We start from the raw sequence: 14,696 nt of genomic DNA on the forward strand, positions 1-14,696 counted from the left end.
ACAATTTATATATATATATATATATATATATATATATATATATATATATATATATATATATATATATATATATATATATATATATATATATGTGTGTGTGTGTGTGTGTGTGTGTGTGTAAGAAAGGAAGTGTCCTTGGATCCAGTAGAATCATTACTACGAGGTAGACGACGTGCAAAAAAATAAAAATTTTTTTTTTTTTGCACGACCTCTACTACGTAGTGTATATTGCCACGCCCGCTTCTTTTATTTTGATGTACTCGGCTTTGACCTGCAAGGACGGTTATCAACGCTCGACGCTGACCGCGCCGCAGTGTTCGAAAAGCTTCGCGATTGTAGTAGATCGTTGTTAAGATTGCGCGCAGGACGCGAATAGTAAAGATTATTCCAGAGCTTGCGCGACAACCAGTGATAAGAGTGGAAAGTTCGATGCGCGATGTATAAAAGACGGCGCGTTCCAGCCATGAGCAGTTAATCGATGGCCGACGCCCTGTTCCCCGCCATCAGTGTACAGCGTGTGTTGCTGCAGTTTGACTTTTCATTTACCGGCCACAAGTTCGGCCAAATAAACAGTTTCATCCTGAACACGCCGGCTGCTGTCTTCGTCGACGTCACGACAACGTGACAATACCATTGACTGGGATAACGCCGCCATCGTCGCCAAGGAAAAGAACGTGTCATCACGCCGGCTTCTGGAATCACTAATCATTCAGTCGACGCCAGCTGCAATGAACAGGACACCATATAAAACACGTTGCGGGGCTAGTTGGTGATACATTCTTATTTAAAAATTGTAGCGCTATATTAGACGAGGACAAGAAGAAAGGTACATGACATAGCGCCCGTCCGGTGTACCTTTCTTCTTGTCCTCGCCTAATATAGCGCTACAATTTTTAAAATAAGAAGGACACCATATATACTATGCCTACCGCTTACGCATGCTTGTTGCGTACGTTCTGCCTATATAATTGACAACGACTTCGAGTCCTGCTCAGTGAACAAGGAACCCGTATGCGGTTCCGAAACGTCACATCATCTCATCCGACAACTGCTGCATGGTCCCGTGAATCTTCTCATCCAATGCATGACCAGAAGAACTTTCGTCAAACTCTTGAGCACACTAAAAATTTCCAGAAGGGATATTTGCTGATCTGCTTCTACATGTTATAAACAAACAACTAGACTGCTTAGCAGGGCGATATCCCTTCGTGTCCCCCGCTTCTCGTATACTGGGGGAAAAGGGACCTGCACATTGGTCCAATCATGCGCGTTTCATTGTTACCAACTTGGCCCTAAAAATATATTGACCACGCCCCTTTTTGATTATGGGAGGGAATAACTCAACTGAGCGAGAGTGACAACCTGTTAAGGCGATCGCATACGGCTTGCCCAAATACCCCTTCGGCTCTAAAGACAACCCTCTCATGGTCAAGCTAGCCCTAGTCAAGCGGTGCCGCCGGTCAGCGGGGGAGCGCGGCATGCCGAGTCGCAAAAATGGTGATCCGTAACAGACTTTTCTGCAGATGGTCCTTCAGAGCAACGAAATGGGCTTACTGTGAAGTACTGTACTTTTCGCGCGCCAGCGTTTGAGGGGCAGTAGTTAAAAAGACGAAGAAGACTGTCGAAAACGACTCCCCCGCTCTCCGTACAGGGGCAAGAGGACGAAACGCCCTGCAGGGGCTTTACCCTGGACAGCTGTCAAAGATGACCACCCCCTGTCGTCCCCGCCACAACGGTAATACCTAGCTTAATACCGAGCGTCGGCTAGTCAACAATAGTTACTCATTCGCGGTAGCACGTGCTCAGCGTGGGAGCGGACGTCAGAAATTTTGCGAGGCGTGACGTCATGATGGCGTCATGTTACCTGTTACAATGAGGGAGTTCCGGTAAGCCTTCCACATACATGCACTTGAGGACCACGTGACTTTGGATATCGGCTTTTATTAGTTGTTTTTTTTTTTGCATCGTTCGCGTTGACGCCGCCGTCTCGCGACGTCCCGTCAGGTCTCGCTAAATCTCGAAATTTCTTTACTTTCGCTATACTTTCGCTTTAATAAACAAACAGAGGGGTGTATTGCCGGGCATCTCTAGTCGTCGGGTCCCCTCGTTCTGTTGTACTCTCCCCGCTTCCTTTTGTTCGCCAGCCGCCCACAAGGGGTGTCCAAAAAGACGCGGGTTCTTAGGTACGCAAGCAGCCTGGGGCCCCCGGTGCTAAAGCTCTCCAATCAAAAGCCCTGTTATTTATATCTTTCTCCGAAATCAGAACTGCGGCGTTAGGGTGGCGGCGTTGTTCCTTGCGTTTTCCTCCTCAAACATCACAGATGGGAGAGCAGCAGTAGCAAGAAGAGAGAGCCGCGTGTCGTCCTAGCAACCACCTCCTCCTCCTCTTTGACACACAGTTGTCGACTCCCGGCGCAAGCTATGTCCGAGTCTGCTCTGCTCTTTCGTCCGGTTCGTGGCATTTGACGACAGCATTCGCTCGCGTCATCTCTGGCGGCGTGTGGAGGGCAGGGTAAACATATGCTGCTGGCAGTCTGTAACACGCCGGGGCGTTTGACCAATTCGGATACGCGTTTCGACCACAAAACACCTACGGACGTTGCATCTATCCAACGACGGCACCACAACGACGGTGAGCTGATTGTTGACGCAACAGTCTTGATGCCGCTTGTGACATCGCTGGCTTCTGACGGGTCATCTCGACCATAGAGTTTCCTACAATACGATCTCGACTTTTTTGGTGCCGCATTGATTTTTGGGGAAAAACAAAACAAAGAAAACCCCGAAGAACTCGCTTCATAGTTTTGCCTTGTATGCTTTTTTGCGGTCGTATTTTCTACCGCTGTAAACGCCAAGAAATTGCGATTCAATTTGTCGTTTGTGTTTCTATTAAATGTCTAAATTTGGGCTACGCCTCCAGGGAATTGGCACGTCGTAATCTTGTTTTGCTTTTCTTATCGTGTATAGAGGAAAGAACATGCACACTGCTTGGCGGTTTCCGTGCTCTGTTCGAATACTGATGCTCTTTCGAATTAAATCAATCGGACCAATGCCGAAGTTGAAAACAGCTTTGTAGATAAGCTGTACTTCACTTTTGTCTCTAGTTTTTCGCACTGTTTATTACTATGAATACTGTACTGTCGTGGTATTTTGATTCGTAACGAAACCGCGATGTCATACATGTGGCATAGCATGTGTCAGAGCCACGGAAATGCAGCGAATTTCTCATCCATGCTGTCATCTCTATTCATCCAGTTCTTCTATCGGATTTCTTTGGATTTGAATGCTGCTTACAAAGCCGCAGTTCCGAAAATAGCACTAAACTCTACGTTGAAATACCTGCCACGCGACACGGGGAGAAAGGGCTTTACGAGTGGGACACAAGTTTATTTACTTCCAAGAAATGAGCTCACGGAAATATGGGAAAAAAACGCCAAGATTGTTTAAAAATCATAATATTAAAGCCTATTATGGATACCTGGCATGTAGTGTTTTAACTTATTGTGCTCTTCATTTGAATGAAAACTTTGCAATTAGTGGTAAAACCAAGCAGGTTTCAAAAGAAAAGTGCCCGAGTGGAAGCTTTCACAATTTTTTTAGCAGCAAATGTGAAGCCAGAGTTTACCCCAAAAACATTGCCTTTTCGGTGTGATGCTCAGCAATAAAGTGCCTTTGTTCTGCTAGCGTAAATGCTTGGTTAAAAATAAGAAATCACTGTTCACTAGAAGAGATACTTGGGCTAGTTGGTTGGAATTCATTATGTGATGTCTTTCTTAGTCCTTGTCTTTTTTTAGAGCTGTTGTTCTTGCATAATGGAATCACTGTTACAGGTTAAAGTAATGCATTCAGATGAGTATTGGTAACGAGATCTCTATAACATTTGCCAGTATTTTGAGGCTTCTCGGGATTACACTGCCATGATTCCACGCACAGAGGTACCGATAACGTCGATGGGAGAACAACTGCCACTGTAGCTCAGTTGGTATAGCGTTGGATGTGTTATCCAAGGGTTGTAGGTTCGGTCCCTACCAGTGGCAAGGTGTTTTTTTGCTCACTTAATTCCTGTCCATTTATGTCGTAATTACTGCATTACAACTAAAGACTACAAACATTGTCCCCTATGCCTTCTTTCGCTTCATTAAATTAGGGAAACTCAAGGAGATGTGTCGAGAACAGTCATAGGTTAGGACAAACCAACCTTTCATCATGTAAGGTGGCACAGGTCCGGCTTCACTTTCCGGACGTAATTTCCAACCTAGCACTAAACATATTGAAATCAAAGCACTGTTTTGCATGTGAAGCCAGCACTAGCGCCTCCTTTATTGCCCTTTTGTGAAACTGCTGTGCCTTTCACTGACCACAGCAGCCTCGTAAATTCCTTCCCTTCAGCTTACTTTCTATGACCAGCATATGCATACCACAGTCCAGCCAGTTTGTGAAAACATGTAGGTGTGCCTAAGCATTCTCATGCAGCTGGACACCCGAGAAGTCGGTTGTATTGCAAGCAAATCTGTCACTTTTAGAGGTAAGGACCTGAAGAGAATACTTGGTCCAACAGCAGGCCTTCAGAAAAGGTCGTGTTGAACAAGTTTCTCGAAGAAACAAATATTTTATGGAAATATTGAGCTTCAGCTTGACCGAAGTGAATGACCAGAGCGCACCTAAGTGAATAACATAAATGTTACGTGTTTAAAAATGTATAATGCTATGATTGCATGTTGCACTTCATGTGTACTTATTTTTCTTCTTTCTTTTGCTGTGGATGACAAGCCATACAAAACATCTGTCATTATGTGTGTTCAATTGAACTCTCTTTACTTATGTGAACTTGTAGTCAAACATTTGTGACTTATGTACTGTGGGGTTGTATTGTGTTTGCACAAAAAGTGCTCTGCTGGGTACATTTTTATCTTTTTTTTGTATATTATGCTTCCTTTGCTAAGCGAGAAGGAGCAGCCGATGCCGCCGTAAACGCACCACCCTCTCCTGTACATCATTTCAATAAAAGAAGGAATAGCAGCCCTCTATAGACCATGTGCGGCTGCTATTTGTAAAATGTAAGAGAAGCCTGTATGTGGCCAAGGTAGTAGAAGCAGGTTTCATTGCCCCGAAATGTGTTGCGCTCATTGCCAACTAAATGGTGTTGTTGTCTTAATTGCACTAACAAGTTCTTTAGAGCTCGAATGTGATCCCCAGTCTACGTTAAGGCCCGAGTCTTAAGGTTGGGCCTTCTTTATGACTTACTGTGTTGCAGCAATACAGCTGGCATTAAGCAGACAATAGCAAAAAAAATGCTCGATCTTAGTGTATTGAATGAGGTGGGGAGTATATTTTTAATTGGTTCCAGTGCCTTCTTTTCTTTTTACTGTACTTGTATAAAGCTTTCAAGTTTGGAAAAACTCGTGCATACTCTTATTAACACTGTTGTGTTTCAGTGTTGCAGTAGATCCTTGGGATCCACTCGACTACTTGTCACTGTTGTCTGCTCCTCTTTAACTGCCACTGAGGATGATAAGCAAATTAAATCAAGTGAAAGGATCTACTACTGGTTGAAGAGAGTTTGCAGCTAAGCTGATTGGAGCAGAAATTGCAGGAGGAGTGCAGTGCTGGACCTGCCTTTCAGTTTCTGTTTTGTCTAGTTCCTTGCACTGCTTCTGTTATTTGTTGCCGTGTATGGCTAGATTGAGGCACCAAAGCTAAGCAAAACATATCCATCTGTAGTGAAGCGTTAAAGAAACTTCACTACATGTGCCAGACCTTGTCTACTGCTCCAAAAAATACTAAACTAGTGGCATATGTTAGAATATGTTTCCTCCATGCATAACCGAAATTAATTTTTTTGTGTCGGTCATAGAGGAAGGCTATTTGCCACTTCGACTGGGACTTTCCACCGACAGCTGCTCGTTCTGATTTACACCTCGGGGCACATGGAATCTAAAGATTTGCTCCTCCTGTCTCACCCTTCCCTTTGCTTGATCAACGAGCACTTGTCATGCCATCAGGCATCCACACGATTGAACGTTGGAAATTACCTGCCATAGTTTGTTTGTTGCCCATTTCTCAGGCTCTTTATATGCCATTGCTGATATATAGTCCCTTTACATTTTTCTGTGTTTGTGTTCCTGTCTCTGTATATCGCAATTATTTTTGCTTACCCACACCTGCCATAGCCCTAAAGGGCCGTGTACATGTAGGGCTTTGTTGCGACTGAACAGGTGGTGCCAGGCACACTGCGACTCGACTCCCGGCTGTGGAATGAAAAGACTACCTCCTCTGCTGGTTGTTCTTTTCGTTGGTGCTGGCATCCATGGCTCTGAAGTTGGAGAACCGATTGATCCTCAAAAGTAAGCAAACCTAACCTTTCATCCATCTTTTGTCTTTCCTTATGCATTTCTTCTGCCACTAGGAGAATGTTCTACTGTTGAAGCGGTTCTCATTTGAGCCATTTCTTGTTTGCACGTGAATGAGGTGTAGTCATTTCCACAAAACCTGGTTGTATGTGTTAACGTTCGAAGGGCCATGCATAATCTTTTGACATGCCTGACTGCTGCATGCAGTAGGCATAAGCCATTAGCTGCTATTGCTTGAGGACCAATCTGGCTGGGCTGGATACTATTTTTCTTTCGAGCTTAAATATCGTTACGTGGAGCTAGTGAAATAGTCATTTTTTATCCCACTGAAGATGTGGCACTGGAACTGATTTTTTTTGAGGCAAAATTATCTTTACCCTTTTGTAATAAAATCAGTTTTCATGCTGAACAGCATTGCTGCTTGTTTAATTCTGATTCCCTTGAAACAACACATTGGAAAAATTGTGGCAGTCCAAAGGGTTGGCTAAAAACTTGGGTTGTCGTGATGCAGTGGCTAGGTGTCCCAGAACAAACTCTACACCAATGCTTATGCTGTCTAGTATCTGCCTCAACTATTCATCCCTTGACACTACCAAGTTGCATTAGGTATACCAAATTAAGCTTTTTCTAAGCACTTCAAATCGTGTGTAATGCATTTTGCTTGTCTGAAGATGTGTGGGAATACTCTTAAGGCATGACATTTGAGAATGCAGTGTGTGCTGCTTCTGCAACAGTGGAATGCCTCAGTTCTGGGAGTCGTGTGCACCCTTTAACACAATGATGGAAGGCACTTTACCAGGAGTGTGTCCATGGTTATTTTCTGAGAACAATAGAAATGTGAATCGTATGATGCCAGAAGTGACCCGAATCATACATTCAAGAAAGAATACCATAGCATGCTGTGACTGCGAATAACAGAAAGACATGTGTTTTTGCATGTAAAACAAGGTTCAGGTAGCTACAAAAAAAAATAATAAAAAAAGTTGTCACTGGTACTTTATGTTCTTAAGTGGCAGCATCATTCAAGGCAGTGGATAATGGGGCTGTGTTGATGGCACTGGCAGACCAGAGACATTGACCATCAGCTAATTAGTACTGGCAGAACCTGTTACCGATACTCTGTGTTTCAAATGCAACCCTGAAATTTCTTCTTGGGCTCTGTGAACAACTTACATTGGAGATAAAAAAATGTAGAAGCACCTCACTGGTCAAAGCTGCTTGAAAGGAAATTAGTTTTGTTTATACACTTTTATAAAGGCTGTCAAATGGTTTTGTTTATGGTGGTAGCCTGTCTGGATCCAGGATTTATCTCTGCTGTGTTAACGAAGGAAGGGGAATTGTAAGGACTCGCTTGTTTTTGTTTTACCTAACTTTAATGAAAATGAACCGACAATGAAGCACCAAGGAAAGTATAGGGGATGTTATTTGTAGCACTTATGATGTAAATGTGAAGACATTAATGTAGATGCAAAGACAACATGACGCCAGCAGGGACCGAACATGCAACCTTAGAATAATGTGTACTCTTCAGTAACGGTCGCAACGAATCGCAAAAAATGATGAGGAATTAAAGCGAGAAAGTATTAAAGTAGGCCTAAGAATGAATACAATGAAGGCAAAGATAATGTGAAAGAGTTCACTATTGGAAACCATACGTTGGAGTGTATACAAGAATATGTATACCTTGGACAACTACTAACACGAGAGCCTAATAATGAAGAAATTCACCGAATAATAAGAATCGGCTGGAGTGCATTTGGCAGGCACTCCCAAATCATGTCAGGAAGTCTGCTACTGTCACTAAAGCGAAAAAGTATGCAATCACTGCATATTGCCAGCTCTAACACATCGGCTATCTCCTTGCGCTTGGGAGTGTTAGTCAGTAGCCAGGGTGGAACACTCTTTTTTTTTACCTGCTGGTGTCACGTAGCAAGTGGTCTTGTGACGAGCTGGCCAGTAATTCCTCGTATACCATCTGAAGGCATCAAGCCTGCCAGAACGAGACCCCTTCATTGTGTAGCATGTTCTATACGATCCGTATTTGAAAATTGAGGTATTCACTCAACCATACACCCTACTTCTTATTTATAATGCTTGATTGGAGATTTCTTAAGACTTTTCATTTATAATTTTCAGAACAAATGTGTCACACGCTGACATAATTGGAATAAAATGCAATTCAACAATATCAATATGTTTTATGGGTCATTGCAGCATGTGCCTTCATACGACTGCAATCATTCAGCATTAAATATTATTGTGTTTCCTTTCATCCTTTGCAGCCCTGGTGATGTACCAGAAAGGCTGCAAGATACAGTCCATGGTGTTAAGATGGGTGTGGTGAATCCCCAGTGTGACAATGCCAAGGTCAGTAGGTTTAAACGGCCATTGCTGGATACATTCCTGTTTGTTTGTCATTGTTTTTACTGTACAGATGAGACTTGATTATTTAATGATGTCCCTGTAAGGCCAACAGTTACAGGGACACTCCAAGTGAAAATTTGCCATCGTCACGATGTCTTAGTGCTGATCAGAGCTTATCGCTAATAAAGAGGCACAGTGCTCAGAACGACTGCAAAAGAAAGCGACCATACTTAAATATAACAGGCTTAGATTCTTCAACTAACCTCACGATTGCACATAACGTCTCACATTATCTTTAAGCAGACAAATCACTCGACTGAAATTATTTTAGAATATTGTGACTGGAAAACTTGAAGTATCTGGGCCATTACAAGAAGACCTACATGCAACACTAACAAGCATTCCCTCCAACCAATCTTTGCCAAAACAGAAGCATTCAAGCTGGGTTTCTTTTTCTGCACACAGTTTTGGACTGAAACTCTCTACTTTAATTTGTTTGCAAGGCTGATATTTTTGATGAAGCTCTTGATCTGGCCTTGAATACTGTAATTTGTCGTGGGAGTTTTGTTGTAAATGATGGTCGTGCTGTTCTGCTTTCTTGTTGCATTGTAATTCCACTCCTTCTTGGGCTATCAGTATTGTGAAATTAATACATGAATAAAATGTGGCATTTCGTTGAAGAGTTCAAGGGTACGTGCTGTCTTTATGCACACAGGCAAGGGAAGTGAGGCGATGAAAACAGGGGGATGCATGCAGTGCCCTGTGTGGTGAGGGCCATAGCGGCTTGTAAATTAGCAGTTGAAAGTAATTGATTTGTAAAGGGAAACTAAAATGATACGGTGATTCAGTTTAGACTGATCAATTATTTTGACAATTCAGTTGTCATTACTTTTGCCATTGTAGGTTTATTAATAAAATACGAAGTGGGCATCACAGTTTAGTTTTTAAATTTTGCAACAAAATTTGTGCACATGCATAATGATGCCACATATTTTAAAAGTGGTCTTTTGGTGTTTTTGCAAAGCTGGCTCTACAAAATTTGCTGAAATTTATTTCGCTAAGTCTGTGGCCCCCCAAGAGGACAATGTACTTCTAAAAGAGGTGTGCAAATTGGCTAGCAGGTTGCGTTCAGGTGATCAGTGCTATAAGTAGGGCTCCGTGTTTTTGGATAAATAAAAAAATAATCCGATAAACACTCGCCGGTAAAATTTTTGACAATTCGGATTTATCCGATAAACTCAGATTTTGAAAGGGCATTTTCAACGTTCAAAAGATATTTTCAAAGCTGAGAATCATCAATCGAAAGGCGTGCATCTCCACCAGCGGCAGCAACCTCGTAAAATATGCTTGCATCTATTACAAGAAGCTTTAAGGTTGTAATAAGAACAAACGTACGTGTTTTGTATTGAAATATTTGTGCTTGTATGTATATGTGTTTGTGCGTTGAAACCTTCTAGACATCTAAATACGCCTAGTGTGTTCGCATGTTTCCGTCTTCAGATATCATTTCAGATATCAGTGTTGAGAATAATAATAATAATAGGTCCTTCATTCTCCATCAGCAAGATGAGGGAGGCCGGGAGAAAAAGCTGAGAAGCAGCTTGACTAGCTCCTGCTCCCCCCACAAGTACACTGTGGCGAGTTTGCAGCAGTGCACATCAACAACAGGGTAAATGAACAGGAAGTGAGAAAGGATGAAAGGATGGAGAAACAGGGTTATCAGCAACAATGCAGCGCATTTTTATTGGAAATAAGATTAGTAAGAAGACATTTCAACAACTTATAATGCAAACGTTGGCGACAGTTGTAAATATTGTTGTTGGTATTGTTTTTGTATATTGGTATGGTATTGTTTTTGTACACACTCCTGCTTGGGCCCGAGTAAGGCCTGCAGTATTTGCAAATAAATAAAAAAATTAAAAATTAAACACTGAATTTTGCAGAATGAGAGATTTATGAGCAATAAACTCTGATAAATGCTGAATTTCCTGCAAGGAAACCCCCTCCAAATTTCAAGAAAGATAAACTCCGAAAGCACGGAGCCATAGCTCTAAGGCACTGACTGATATCCCCCAGCTGATGCTTGTTTACGTCTCTTTGGAAGACTTGAATGGAAGGCTTCCACCGGGGACCAGTAGATTATTTCTTGCCGTCTCTCTTTAGTACTCAACTGCCAAAATCTGGCACACCTGTTACAGCTTGTTTTGCCAGCACTATAAATGGGTATAAATGGTGATGTGTAATTGGTTACTAAAAGAGTTATTGAATTACAGCGAGTGTCACCATGTATGCAAAGTAATAATTAAGTTACAGAAGTTTGCAAAATTTCAATTGCTTACTAGTAATCTATTACATGTAATTTGTAACATACATGCCTGCTGACCCTATCTTGCTGGTAGTTGCGAAGACTGAGCTGGCTGTTCGATTCATGTACACAGTCTTTCTCCAGGTCTCGTTGGCGTGATCCCAGTGTTTGGGGCTGGATGCTTCGCTAAAGCCTTTGAGAAAGATATAGAAACATGAGGCGTTCAGAGCGTCGATTTAATGCCACACACACGTGCTTGGTCGTTGTGGCTCATTGAGTGCAGCGTCGTCTTTTTGTGTTAAAAAAGTGCGAAATGTTTTCCCTTGCACAGCACGTACTCGCAAAATATGCAAAAGCAGACTGATGCTTACATTGTTTTTTGGTGCTAGGATTCATTCATATCGTGTTTTGGGGTGCTAGGATTCATTCATATCGTGTTGCTTAGCAAGGTGCCTGATTGGTCTAGTTGGTAGCCCATCATGTCTTAGCTCAAGAATTTTTTGACCTGGGTTAAAATGAACATGACTCTCACGAGCGCTAAACACACACAAGTGTTAGTGACAGTTGAAACATTTTTAACTTGTTTTCATTTTTTAAATGTTACTGCAGCTTTTATCTTGCTAGCTGGCCAGCTATCGCTTTCGAGTGTTATTTGTGGAACTAGATTGGTGCAGGCGTACAGTTTCCGTTATAAAAGTGTGCCCCAGTAACTAAGATTCAGTCGGAAGTTTGGCACTTATGCGTGTTGTATTCATTTCATCTCTTGTCAAAAAATGTTTGTGCTAAGACGACAGCATGTTATGTTGAGAAGAGTCATACTAATTTGTTCTTGCTAACGTTCTTGCTCAGGTGAACATTTCTGTTGATTTTCTGGATGATCCAACAGTATACGTGTGCTTCCATCCCAAGGCGATGTACCCGCTTGGAACAGTTGCTGTAAGACACTTTGTTTCATATCTCCCATACAGATAACCTTGTTGCAAGGGTCTCTGTAGACGTGCTGAGTGTGGGCAAGAGAAGCACGCAAAAATGTCATCTTCCACTTTGCTACCACCAGCATATAATACTATCGAAACTCGATTTAACCAAGTGATGACCACGCTCGAATTATTTAGTTAAATTGGAAAGTGTAAAATCGGGAAAAGGACTTTTTGGTACTTGGACATCTAAAATTGTTACGCAGCGACATCGAAAACCTGCCACAGCATTGTATTTGCTGCTACACGGCTGTGCGTCTAAAAGTCTGCGAGGGTGTCCCGAACATGGAGCCTCCCATGTCCGGGCAGTGCAGGCTGGATCGGGTAGATGGTCACGTGAAGGCAGGGCAGACTGCGGATATATGTGCCTGGACGAGAAGAACAGTAGCAATGCCTGGGCATTCCATGCAGCCTCATCAAAATAAAACTAGGGTCGTGACTAGGGCAGCTACATGTTTTAACTCGTCCGCATTAGAACACACACTCGAAAAAAAGTCTTCTGTGTCAAAATTAGAAATCACCGTATTTTTATGTGTTTTTTTTTTCAGAAAAACTTCATTATATCGAGCTGATGGCAGCATTGAACCTTATGGGTACTTGCCAGGACATGGAAATTTTTTCAATTGATCAGGAACTTCATAAAATCTGGGTTCGTTACATTAGGTTTTAACTGTATGTGGAAAAGATTACCTTGTGTCAATATTGTCATAGGTTACATATACTGGCTGTCCCAGATAACCTGGACCAAGGTTTAAAAAAAAAATCGTGCCCTCTGAGAATGTTCTACCTGTTGTATATATTAGTGGTAGTCGTATGTACATGCAACATGTAATGATTAATTATTAAATTAGTGAATTATTAAATTAACTAATTATTAAATTAACTTTAATAAGCCAGTTTTCTTGTTCTTGCTCTAATCGCTAAAATATTAACTTTATATGGTCCGTCGCCTCAAATAACCCCAGAATCAAGCATTTATTTTTGACTGAAATCTGCCTGGTTGTTTTTTTCCGAGAAAAAAAAAAGCACGCGAAACACGCCAAATATCAAACAGACGTGCGCTGCTACTCGAGCACTTCCAAGCGTTCTTTATTTGATACACGGCTGCGTTCGTTCATCACTGCATTTACAGGGCTTTACGCTCGATGATGGACACGTCAGCAGCTTGTTTTGATGCGCATCCATCAAATAGCATGAAGCTCTGCATAATGAACGAACGCAACCGTGTATCAATCAAAGAACGCTTGGAAGCACTATAGTAGTGGTGCACGAGCACGCGTCTATTTGATATTTGGCACGTTTCGTGCGCTTTTGTTTTTTTTACGGTGTCCACCAAGACTTTCGTGACGTATTTTCGTCACGGAAGTATGTCGGCAAAATGAATGCCATCAGATGGCAAAGAAAATAAACTATAAGAAAATGTTCTGTTGACGGAAGTCAAACCCGTGACCTCTCGGTCTGCGACGATGGCTGGCGGGCGTTTAGCCCACTGAGCTACCGCCAAACACATTACGAAGGCTACATGAACACGCCTTTTGTCTTTCACACTTTTCTCTCACAGTGCTCTTGGGTGGATGGATGCTATGAGCGTCCTTTTTATAACGGGGCAGCGACATCTGTGCCACCAGGCTCGAAAAAAAAAAGAAAAGAAAAAGAAAACTCGCCGTTGCTACGACCGTCCCATTCGGCGCGTTTCCAATACAAGTTTAATTTCTTCAACGCTTTAACACACCGTGAGGTGGTGGCTTTAGCCCAAGCCTCGCTCATAGCATCCATCTATATTGTCACGTGGTCATGACGCTGACGAAGGAAGCAGGCGGCGTGTCCAAAATGAAACTTTTTATTTGGCCGAACTTGTGGCCGTGAAATGGAAAGTCAACCTACAGCAATACATGCTATACACTGATAGCGGCGAACAGAGCATCGACCGTTGATCAACTGACAAGCGGTGAAGTGCGTCGGCATTTATACATGTGCCGTTGAATATTCCAGAGTTATCGTTGGTTGTCGCGAAAGCTCTAGAATAAGCTCGAGTGTTCGCGTCTTGCGTACAATCTTAACAAAACGATCTGCAATGATTGCGAAGCTTCTCAAACAATGAGACGCGGTTTGGACTGAGCGTTGCTGACAGTCTTTGTGGGTGAAAACCAAATACAGCAAAAGTGGTAATAAGAAATGCACGTGGCAATGCCCCCCTCTGAAAAAGCATCGTCCTGATGCTTGAACACGGGGCGGGGGGGGAGGGCAATGCATGCAACAATAAATAACAACAATCAAGCTAGAAAGTACAGTAAACAATAAGTACAAGCAAGATAGTACAATAATAAAGCAAAAGTACAGTCCTCAGATTCACTAACGCGTGTAATATGGCTTGAGGCGCACGACATGGACGACTTCAGGTTGCGCACCGCGCCGCTGAGAGTTCGTAATGCCGTCAGGGACAACCTCATAGTCGAGTGCGCCGAGGTGTCGAAGTACCCTGCATGGTTCGAAGTATTGTTGAAGAAGCTTCTCACTAAGTCCCCGTCGGCGTATTGGCGTCCATACCCACACACGGTCACCAGGTTGTTATTCCATGTGGCGTCGTTGAAGGTTGTAGCAGCGGCTGTCAGTCGTCTGCTGGTTCTTGATCCGTAGGCGGGCGAGCTGTCCTGCTTCTTCACCGCGCTGCAGGTAGGTCGTCACTTAGGAAGTCCATTA

General features: G+C 42.7%; 1 non-coding gene across 1 annotated transcript; it reads left to right on the forward strand.

The window, feature by feature from the left end:
• The first annotated feature begins 3,964 nt into the window (after window positions 1-3,964).
• Window positions 3,965-4,037, forward strand: Trnat-ugu (transfer RNA threonine (anticodon UGU)). Its single transcript has one exon. It is a non-coding gene; the product is annotated as a tRNA-Thr (tRNA).
• The last annotated feature ends 10,659 nt before the right edge of the window (window positions 4,038-14,696 follow it).

The sequence above is a fragment of the Rhipicephalus sanguineus genome, unplaced genomic scaffold (genome assembly GCF_013339695.2).
Source record: "Rhipicephalus sanguineus isolate Rsan-2018 unplaced genomic scaffold, BIME_Rsan_1.4 Seq627, whole genome shotgun sequence".
Lineage (NCBI taxonomy): Eukaryota > Metazoa > Arthropoda > Arachnida > Ixodida > Ixodidae > Rhipicephalus > Rhipicephalus sanguineus.